General features: G+C 44.3%; 1 pseudogene across 1 annotated transcript; it reads left to right on the top strand.

Annotated features, from left to right (window-relative positions):
* The first annotated feature begins 10276 nt into the window (after window positions 1–10276).
* On the top strand, window positions 10277–11149 carry LOC147613656 (germin-like protein 8-2 pseudogene; annotated as a pseudogene). Its single transcript, XR_015263251.1, has one exon. The product of XR_015263251.1 is annotated as a germin-like protein 8-2 pseudogene (transcript).
* Window positions 11150–11474: the final 325 nt, after the last annotated feature.

Raw genomic sequence — 11474 nt, 5'->3', positions numbered from 1 at the left:
AGGATTTACTGCCAAGGGAATACACCCTTGCGTCTGACGACCAAGCCTCTGTCTCCCAGTCTCTGTACTCTCCAGAGGGCGCCCACACAAGCAACCCTTCTTCACTTTCTCTGTAGCCTGGCTACTCTCTGTCTGCTGCTACCTGCTAATTGTCGTAGGCGAGCCCCACTGTCTCCAGCCCACACATCAGCACCACTTCTGCATCCAATCCACACAAAAACTCAAGGCTCCCTCTCCGGTCAGCATCCACACACTGCCTGCAATCACCGCCCACACAAGACCAGCTACTCTCACCAGAAGGCGCCCACACCAGCTAACCTTCACTCAGCAGCTCCCACTCTCTGTATGTCGTGACCAGCAGTTTCACCAACCACCAGAGCCTCTGCAAAACCTCTTCACCACGAACCCACTGCTCACCGCAGCATCCTCAGATATCTAGCCCAAGCCACATCTCATGTACCCTGTTCCGAGTAGCCCTCACGGCTCCCTTCTCATACAGTTACCTGCAGCTGCCTTCCATTCCAGAGCAGCTCCATGGTGCCTGCCTGCAGCACTCTCTCTGTTGCTCTTTTGCTGCGCCAATCACCAGATTCTCTCTCTCTTTGCCTCTGGCTTTGCACAGCTACCCAACAAAGTCTCTCACACTCTCTGTGCCTGTTACTGTCTAGTAACCTCCAGCACTAGACGGCCACCATTCTCACTTCTTCGCACCCCTCTGGAGGCCCCACCACCTCTGTAGTAATGATACCCGCCTACCAGCTGCACTTCATTAACCTCTCTGTCGCCAGCTGCTCCAGGCGGCTCCATCCTGTGGCTACCCTCAGCGCACACATCAGCGCTTCCACCATCAGCACTGCGGTGGCAACAGTCTCCACGTTCCTTTCCTACAAGTTGCGCCCAGCCTCTTTTCACAGCCGCCGGCTCTTCACACAACAAGGTGGTTTACAGCCCACTTACAAGGGTGGCGATTCCCCCTTCTCACGCCTGCAGCTCCTCACGCAGCTTTCACACAACAAGGCGGCTCACAGTCGCCTGAGCCCAGACGTCCCCGTCTCTACTGCACCCGGCTCCCAGGCGGCCTCTACCTTCTGCAGCTTTTACTTCTGAGCCAAGGCGACCACACTTTCTCACGCCTGCAGCTCCTCAAGAGCCCCCCCGAAAACAACACCGACGGCCTTCTCTGTCCGCTGCCCCCAGTCAGCGCTCTGCAGAGAATGACGAGGCTCCCTCTAAGGTCAGGACGGTCGCCTCCTTCATTTACGCCTTCGACACTTTCACCAGCTCTCCACAAGCTTCTGGAATACAAGCTGGCAGCCTTCTTGCTATTCCACGTGTTTTTTACAAATTGGCCATCTGACATATATTTTTTATTTTTCATTTAAAAGCCTCCCAACCATACAATGCTACAAGGGCCCCCTCTTCTCCTTACATTCAGATCATCACACCGCACCGAATCTTCCAATAAATGCGAGAGTTGCCTACATCCTCGTCATCAACATCATTATCATACTGAATCCGTCAATTCTCAGTCTCGATGCTCTGCTTTCAGCAACCACCGGCACACCACATTATTGCCATAAAAACTTCAGATCTCCAGCATTTTCTCCGGAACAAACACGTGCAAATACCAGCTCACAACAAAATCACTCGGCCTGTACACTTGCCAGGGCATTCAGGGCAAAGTTTATTCACACACCACACGCACCATATGTACACTGACCAAAAAACCCTCTCAGATTTTAGCCTGACACCTGCTTACGACCTTTCACCTTGGTTGCTTGTTTGGCCTTCCCCACTGCGACACTTGGCATCCTTGGATGACAACAAAAGATGCATGGAAACAAAGTGTTAGCACCGCTTTTAGTTCCCAACATGCATTTGAGGGTCTTGAGATCACCACCAAGGTGCCACTCTATTTCAAAGTGACCAGTGCCAGGCACATGCAAGACTTCACCATTTGATTGCCTGTGTATCACTCCTTGAATACCTGTACGGGTGAAGTACCACCTCAGACTGTCATGGTCCTCGTGCGGAAGGGTCCATGCCGCCTGCCACCATATGTTCTTCTCAGACTGCACTCCAAAGTAATCTTGCTTGCGTCGCTTTGTGTGCAAGTTATTCTCCGCATCACCTTTCATCTTCGTCGTCTAAGCTCTTTCGCTTCAATGCCCTGCTCATGAGTGTCATACTTGTACGTTCCACCCTTTGGCCCTTTACAACCTGACATTCATCCAATTTGAGAACAAATATAGCCTTTCCATCCGTCTCCTCTAATGTCATATCATAAAACTGAATCATAGCTCGTTGAAGCGCCTCCACCTCGACGTAAACATTGTTAAACTTGTTGTAAGCAAAATCTTTTGAATTTGACATTGGCATGCTACCATCCACCCATCTGTAGCCGCCTAGCAAGTCGGCAATATTGTTGTTTGCTGACTTCCTTGCCATAACTATACTGTATGGTGTTGGAAGTATAGATCGTGTCATTCCTTTGCCTCGTAGACGTGCTGTGATGCAAGTATACAAAGCCCTGTATCCCTTATCACTGATACCTGCTGTGTCGCACACAGTGAGCATGTCAACGGGACTGACAATCTGCTCGAATTCCTTGAGAAAATACTTTTGAATCCTGTCACGCAACACACCATTTACTGGATTGGTTATCATATTGATTACTTTCTGCTCTGGAATAATGTGCTCAAGGATAGACTCCTCAGTATTGGAACAACCTAATATTGCTTTAGCACATTCCCTGGACATCACATAGTTCAGAGTCAATGACATAACTATATGAAAAAGGAATGTAATGCTAGTTTTGAAGCTGTGATTACCTTGTTTGACGCACACGTCGCTTTTTGCGAGCCCCCCCCATCTTTGGAAAGAAGACTCAGAGGCTTTGCTGCCTTGCATTATATCCCACGGGGAGGTGAGTGAAATGATCGACACGTCGGCGAAGGTTCCGAGTTGAGTTTCAAAGACGGAGATAGTTCTCTATAGCTCGATCCCTGCTTTCCACACCTTCATCAAGCTTCATCTTCTACTCTGCATCCTCCTTCTCTAGATCCTTGACTCGAGCCAGCATATGTTCCTTTGTGGCCATGAAAGTTGACGCACATTCTTCCTTTTCTGCCTTGCATAATTTTAGAAGCTTCCTGAGGTGATTTTGATTTGAGAGTTCCTGCAAGTACAAAGAATAGAGCCTCTGACAGTACCCTAAGAAACCGTTATAACCATCACCCAAGAAGCGTACGACCTGCGTGATATTACGAAAAGGGGGAGGTGCACCAGTCTGTGGATCAAGGGGATAAATGCTTCCATCAGTCCAAAGATCAATGGCTTTTGCACCTTGAAGTTGTAGCACCTCAGCAAGAATACATCCCTTCGTTCGATTACTTTGCATTGTGGCATACTCCTCGTCTAAGTCCACGTGCAAGCGAAACTTTGATTGCTTGTTGGTGATGTCCCGTAGAGCCATTGTACCTAGCAAATGGAGATGGAGATGTAGATGTATACAGAGATGGAAATGTGGATGGTGATGGAGATGGAGATGTAGATGTAGATGGATACAGAGATGGAAATGTGGATGGTGATGGAGATGATGGAGATGGAGGATGGAGGTGGAGGATGGAAATGTGGATGGTGATGGAGGAGATGAAGATGGAGATGGTGATGTCCCGTAGAGCCATTGTACCTAGCAAATGGAGATGGAGATGTAGATGGATACAGAGATGGAAATGTGGATGGTGATGGAGATGATGGAGATGGAGGATGGAGGTGGAGGATGGAAATGTGGATGGTGATGGAGGAGATGAAGATGGAGATGGTGATGTCCCGTAGAGCCATTGTACCTAGCAAATGGAGATGGAGATGTAGATGGATACAGAGATGGAAATGTGGATGGTGATGGAGATGGAGATGTAGATGGATATAGAGATGGAAATGTGGATGGTGATGGAGATGATGGAGATGGAGGATGGAGGTGGAGGATGGAAATGTGGATGGTGATGGAGGAGATGAAGATGGAGGTGGTGATGGAGGTGGAGGTCGAGGAGATGCAGATGGATATAGAGATGGAAATGGAGGCCTTGAGGAGATAGATATGGAGAGCTTGCTAGTGATGGAGATGGAGAGCTTCAGCTTGCAAGGATGTGTAGATCTGTACCTTCACAGGAGGGGATGGTGAGCTCTTCCATGAGAGCTGGTGTGGAGAGGATGATAGATATGGAGAGCTTGCTAGTGATGGAGATGGAGAGCTTCAGCTTGCAAGGATGTGTAGATCTATACCTTCACAAGAGGGGATGGTGAGCTCTTCCATGAGACCTGGTGGAAAGGATGATGGAGTAGGAGGTCCAGATCTGCAGGCCATGGCTCCTAGAGAGAGAAAAAGAAGCCCTTACCCAAGTAAAACACCCTAAACGCATTTTAGAGAGAGAGTGTAGAGAGAGAGTGGGATCTGCAGCACCTCCAAAAAGGGAGGGAACAAAGTGACGAAAATTTTCAAACATTCTTTGTGAAAGGTACTTCACTACAAGACAAAAAGGCAGTTAGGTCCATATTCCTTCCCAAGGACAGAAGATCTAATGATTAGATTACCTTTTGGCCTATTTTCTTTTTTGTAGAAAAGGAAAAATGCATTTTCAGGCCTAGGCCACTAGCTTGGTCAAAGCTTGATTAGCATTTTAAGCATTTCACTAAGTGTCCAAATAAAAGGGCCCAAGAAGACCCCAAACAAGTCCTAATGGTGATCATGGTACAGATGTGATGCATGTCAAGAAAGCATTGAGTGGGCAATTTGACATGAAAGACTTGGGTGAGTTGAGATACTTTCTTGGAATTGAAGTGATCAAAGACCATGCAGGTACATGGTTAGTGCAACGCCAATATGCATTGGATATGTTGGCAAAATATGGCATGACAGGGTGTAAGCCTATGAGTACACCTTTGGAGTAGAATGTAAAGTTGCGGGCTGATTTTGGTGAGGAGTTGGATGATCCATCTATGTACAGAAAGATGGTTGGTAGTCTCATTTACATGACTATCACACGCCCGAATTTGAGTTATGTTGTGGGGCTAGTAAGCCAGTTTATGCAGAGCCCCAGAAAACCTCATTTGGATGCAGTGAGAAGCATCATGCGATATGTAAAGACCACTGCACATTATGGTCTTCTATATGAGAATGGTAAAGGCTTGGATATACATGGCTACACAGATGTTGATTGGGTAGGTAGCTCATATGACAGGAGGTCTATTAGTGGTTATGCCTTTACACTTCGAAGTGCCGTGGTGAGTTGGAATAGCAAGAAGCAACCTGCAGTTGCTTTATCCAGTACAAAGGCTGAATACAGGGGTGCAGCCATTGCTACTTGTGAAGGAATTTGGTTAAAGAGTCTCTTGGCAGATTTGGGTGAGCCTATTGATGGCAAAGTTGTCATTCATTGTGACAACATGAGCAGTATACAGTTGGCCAAGAATCTAGTATTTCATGCGAGGACCAAACACATAGAGGTCCATTATCACTTTGTCAGAGAGAAGGTGCTGGATGGTACAGTTGATCTACAGTATGTGAAGACTGATGAGCAGGTGGCAGACATCTTTACAAAGCCACTTAGCAGGGAGAAGTTTGAGTACTTCCGTACTATGTTGGGAGTACATGGGATGAGCTTGAGGGGGAGTGTTGAGAGCTTTGATATCCCAAGCTCATCTACATCTTCATCTATGGCAGTACATCATGAGCTTGAGAGGGGCTGTTGAGATTCAAGCTCGATGTCAGTGTGTGCCAGCTATGCTATGTGCTGGCATGTTAGGTAGCAGCATGTGTGAGACATAAATGACCACGTCCAGCTGGTCATACTGTGTGGACATTAGCTAGGGTTAGATGTGTGTGGACACAACTTATAGTGTGTTGTGTGTATTATGGATTATAGCTTTATGCATTGTGTGAGAAGGGAGATGGCTTCCCTCTATGGTTAGGGTTTGCAATATACATTAGGGTTTGCTCCTATATGTGTGTCTCCTCTCCCTCTACCTATTTTTCAACAGCCAATACACTACCCATCAATGGACATTGAGGTTCGGTGGGATTCCTTCGATCGAGTTGCAGGGAGACTCATCAATGTTAAAGGTCACCATTTTTCCACATGAGAGTGGGGTTGTTGTTATTGAAAAGATGGAGATAGATCAAGACCATCGTTACCTAAGTAAAATTCATTATTGATGGGTCGGTTTCATAGCCATTGGTGGTTCTATGAAATCCTCGTAGATGAAAAATTATCAAAGTCAAAGCAAGGGTTTTTGTGGAGGTATGGGGTTAGGAATTTCTCAATTCCCATCCTGCGTTTTGTTGTGGTAGGGGAGCACACAAGGAGAACTCACTCTCATTAACTTCATATAGAAGGCAAGCAATAACTACCACCACCACTTTCCAAGACCGCAAATGCATATGGTCAACCTCCTCCAAAAGATATCTCCTTGTAGTCAAGAATGTTTGCGAGACACAATTTCGGCTTTTGGAGGGGAAGGGAAGTGTGGCTCCATGTTCCAACGAAGATTCCTTACATAGATGTTAAGTTTGTTGTTTTACCCTTTCACACTCATCTTTCTTTCAACAGTGTCTCTTTTTTAATTTTTTTTGGGTTTTTTTTCTCTATTTTCTGTGTGTTTTATGGTTTTTTGTTGTTCTGTGTATTTTTCATGAAATGAACTAATCTAAATGCATGTGCAGGTGTGTTTCCTTTGGGGTAGGGTATTATGCCACACGGTTATCATTACAACACTGAATTAGACTTTACAAAATCAAGAATCACAACCTTACATATTTCTCTAATTCAATAAATCAATGTTAGAGCACAAAGTGAAAAACTAAAAACAATGATGATGAACTGAAGATAAATGAATGACTACACAAGTAGCATGCAACTCCTCCCAGGAGGTGTGATTGTGTATGGTGGGTGTGTGTGAGTGGGTGTGGATGCAAGAAAAGAAAAAGAGGAAATCTTCACTTAAAAATATATAAATCTTCTATGTGCGATCATTAGGAGGGGTTTTTTAAGCAAAGATTTTGAGAAAAAATTAAAGACATCTACCTACATAAGGGGATTTCAAATGGCATTTTGAAAAAAAAACCATATATTTATAAAGAAAAAGGGTTCATTTTTTACCATTAAAATTCATAGAAAATGATATTTTTAAATACCCTTTGATTACACGTTATATGTACGTCTTCCTAAAAGTACACCCCTAAGGAGGAGGAGATATGAGGCTTTGAAAGTCTAACTGCCACCATGTAGCGCCTTCTTTCTCTCCTTGTCTCCTTGCATCTCCCATGTATACATCTTTTGGGACTGGGTGGGCACATTACCCCCTTCATTGCTTTATGTGTGAGAGTGTGAGAGATCTCTTCTCTATTGAGGGTCCCAAGGTCTACATAGATAACTCATGTGAGAGTGTGAGAGATCTCTTCTCTATTGAGGGCCCCAAGCTCTACATAGATAACTCTTACCATGATAATGAGAGGTGGGTGTTCTCAACTAATAACTCGCATCAATGTGGTTGCCTCTTCTCCAATATGGCGGTTGAGTATATAAGATCTGCCACGCTAAGAAAAAGGTAAGTGAACTTCACTTGGTTAGTCTTAAGCTAGTGAGTGTGTGTATTTGGGCTTTCCATTTGTGTCGCTTTTTCGAGGAGATACCTTGATGCCAAAAAAGTGGAGGATGGAATAAAAAATTATCCTGTTGTGTTGCTCAAAACCTTAAAACATGGTGGAGAGCTATCATTTATCCTTTGCACTTTAATTCTTTCATGTATACATCATTATCCAAGTCGCGTGCGATTGAAAGGCACACATAAGAGTCTAAGTCAAGTCAATTGTGTGAGACGGGCAAGCATAAGAGTCAAAACATTACTTTTCGAGAGGAGGGCCAAGAGATTTATGTAAAAATATCGCAACTTTCTACACCACTCATGCACTATACACTAACGCCTACACACTATGCACTATAGCTAGAGCCTCGCCATTAAAAATCTTTCCTTGCATTCAACTCTTACGTGCACCGCACGCATGCTTTTTTATTTCATGATGCATATAAGAAAGTAGGTTCTTACATCATTTAAGGAATGCATTAACCACCCTTACTTGTTTCAATCCAAGCAGCATTAACCACCCTTACTTGTTTCAATCCACGCAGCATTAAGAACTATGCATGCTCTATGTATGCATACATGAGCCTACATATAGCTATGTATGCTCCATTTATGCATACATAGAGCTCTGTATGCTGTATGTATGCATTCATAGAGCATACATAGAGGTATGTATGATCCATTTATGCATATATATATATAGCATGCAGATCTCTATGCATACATACATATAGAGCATACATAGTTCTATGTCTGGATACATAGAGCATGTATAGGTTTATGGTGCATGCATACATAGAGCATGCATAGCTTTACGTTCCAATAAATAGAACATACGAAGCTCTATGTATACATAAATGGCTCATACATCAAGTAAATACAATCCACTCACACATTTCAACATACATAACGACAGCGGTGTCGTAAGATGCTTACCGGAGAACCTAATTGAACTCGAGTTGCCCCGTTCTCCAGTCCTTGTCGCGTGGGAGATAGTGGAATCTTTGAACTTGGGCGATGAGCGTGCACCGTTCATAAATTGCAGCGACGAGTTCTTTGCTCACTCTTTGCTAGTCTCTCAGTCATGGCAGTGGCTAGATGGTAGAAAAGTGGTACTAAGTTCTTATGTATTTACATGACCCTTATGTTTAGGCATGGGTAGAGTGCAAATAAGTTACATGAGATGTTACACATGAAGAAGGAGTAGATATAGATATCCCTGCAATCCTTATATTATGTATTTTACCTCAAAATTGTTTTTTTTAATTTAAAAAAGACCAAAAATGCATGTTCATTTGAAGGTTTTTGGATAATATTATCTTTTTATCACAATGTTATATATTTTTAGTTTTTTTTGGTTGTGATTGTTGGCATGTAGTGATTGATTGTGGCGTGGCACTTCTATTGATGATTTTAAAGATACTTTAAATATTAAATGAAATGTCTTTCTATGCTCATAAATATATGAAAATGAAAGCATCATTTATCTGTCAAGCATGCACATGAGAAAAATTACGCTGAGAGATTGTACTTCCTTTCAAACTGGTCCTCTCTTTTAACTCGTACGTCCCTTGGGCCTGAAGTATGGGTTTCTCATAACCTTAAAATAGTTATAAGACTCAAGCTACATGATTTGTGTTCACTTGCCCAGTTGATCATCTAGTGTGTTGCATCATGAAGTCACTAACACATGATTTGTGTTCACTTGCCCAATGTGTCCACACTTAAATATGGCTCTACAAGCATGATTTGTGTCCCCACTAGCTTACAATCATGCATGACTTTATTTTGACATAAGGGATTATGTAGATGCAGGTCAGTAGAAACACTTTCTTAAACAAGAGTAAAGATAGTCCTATAGTTTTTAGGTAGGACAGTGGTCCCCAGACCCATATAGTGTAGTGGAGAAGGTAGAATGTGCTAGTCTTATTATTCAACATTGGTGGGTGATGTGATGGCGGGGTAGGTCTCACATTAACTATCGACTACTATCATTGGGTTCAAATGTTTACATTTATAGATATACAGTTTACAATAAAGTCGTGCAATCCACCTCCTTTGACAAATGCATATGCTCTACTTGGTTGAGAGTCGAAGAAATCTACATACATAATTTGGTAGGTGCTCGCGACGTGATGGTGGGGTGGGTCTCACATTAACTATTCGACTACTATCATTGGGTTCAAATGATTGCATTTATAGATGTATAGTTTACAATGAAGTAGTGCAATCCACCTCCTAGTTATCGTGTGTGCGGATCATGAACTTCACACAAGTATGGTATGGTTTCATACAAGTTCCTACTAATATGTTTAGATCTATGGTGCTTCAAATATTTTCTTCCACAAGAGTAAAGGAAGGCTCCAGCCATATATATATTTGTAGCCTGTAGGGACCCCAAATTGGTGCTTTGTAGAAGAGTGAAAGTATCCTAATGACCCTAAGATTTCATGGGGGATTGATGGCATTTGTGTTCAAACTTAGATCACGGGTTTTTCATCTTATGGCAGCGCTGCCGTAACTCCAGTTGCTTTCAGATAGCGTTCACCCGTCCTTGTGGCGTGGCAGATAGTAGAATCTTTGAACTCGGGCGCCGTTCATAAATTGCAGCGACGAGTGCCTTCTTTTCAATATGTACTCTTTGCTAGTCGCTCAGTCATGGCAGTCAGCTACTTGCTTCTGGCCGCGCTGATGCTGTTGGCCTCCTCTGCGCCGCCGCTGCTCATAGTCGAGGTGAGTGCCGCCGATGAAGACCCTCTGCAGGACTTCTGCGTGGCGGACGGCGGCCCACTCACCCTCAACGGGCTGACCTGCAAGCCGTCCAACCGCGTGCAGCCCTCGGACTTCACGTCAACGCTGCTTCGTAACGCGGCACCCCTGGTCAAAGGACTGGGCTCCGCCGTTAACCTGGCCTTCGCGACCAACTTCCCGGGCCTCAACACGCAGGGCCTGTCCATCGCGCGCATCGACTTTCAGCCCAAGGGCCTTAACCCTCCCCACGTGCATCCCCGCGCCACCGAGGTGCTCTTCCTGGCCCAGGGCATGCTCCAGGTGGGTTTCGTCTCCACCAACAACTCCCTCTTCCAGCAGAACCTCTCCCCAGGCGATCTCTTCGTCTTCCCCCGTGGCCTAGTGCACTTCCAGCTCAACCCCGACATGCACCAGCCCGCCCTGGCCATCTCCGCCCTTAACAGCCAGAACCCGGGCACCTCGCAGCTCGCCGCCGCCCTCTTCGCGGCCAATCCGCCCCTCCCCGACCAGGTGCTCGAAACGGCCTTCGGCATCGAGAAGAAAGAGGTGGACCTCCTCACTGCTAGCGTCAGGACCACCCTCTCCTAGCTGTGACAAGGAACAATGCCTTACTATATAATATCATCTTCTAAATAATTTCATCTTCTAAATAATATCATCGATGTTTCCGAACTAGTGGAGTTGCCGAATTAACTTGCCAATGTAAGCTCTTGAGTAAGTTCATTTATCATAATTTAAATCCAAGGAGTATCTAAAATGAGTGTGTTTAGAAACTTCAAGATACAGTACGAAGCAAAATCGCAGTCTTATGGTATGCATCGATTGATTCTAAAATACATACTTAACTATCATATATATCTGTCTCTTGTTTTGAAAATAGGGATCATGTTGATTCAAATTTGAAGTTTCCAGGAAGTTTTGATATAGGTGAAGAAGATGCACAAATGGGGAACAAAATGGAGACTAATGTTAGTCCACTGGCTATTTTAATTTAAAAGGGCCTTCAAACAGCGTTGGGCTATTTTATAGGGATAGAAAATCCAAATTTGCTATCTTGTATTTGTTACTGAGGTAAATTTGCC

Source organism: Cibotium barometz, chromosome 43 (genome assembly GCF_041138505.1).
Source record: "Cibotium barometz isolate CiBa-2024 chromosome 43, ASM4113850v1, whole genome shotgun sequence".
NCBI classification, from domain to species: domain Eukaryota; kingdom Viridiplantae; phylum Streptophyta; class Polypodiopsida; order Cyatheales; family Cibotiaceae; genus Cibotium; species Cibotium barometz.
This window is presented reverse-complemented; position numbering and strand designations above follow the sequence as displayed.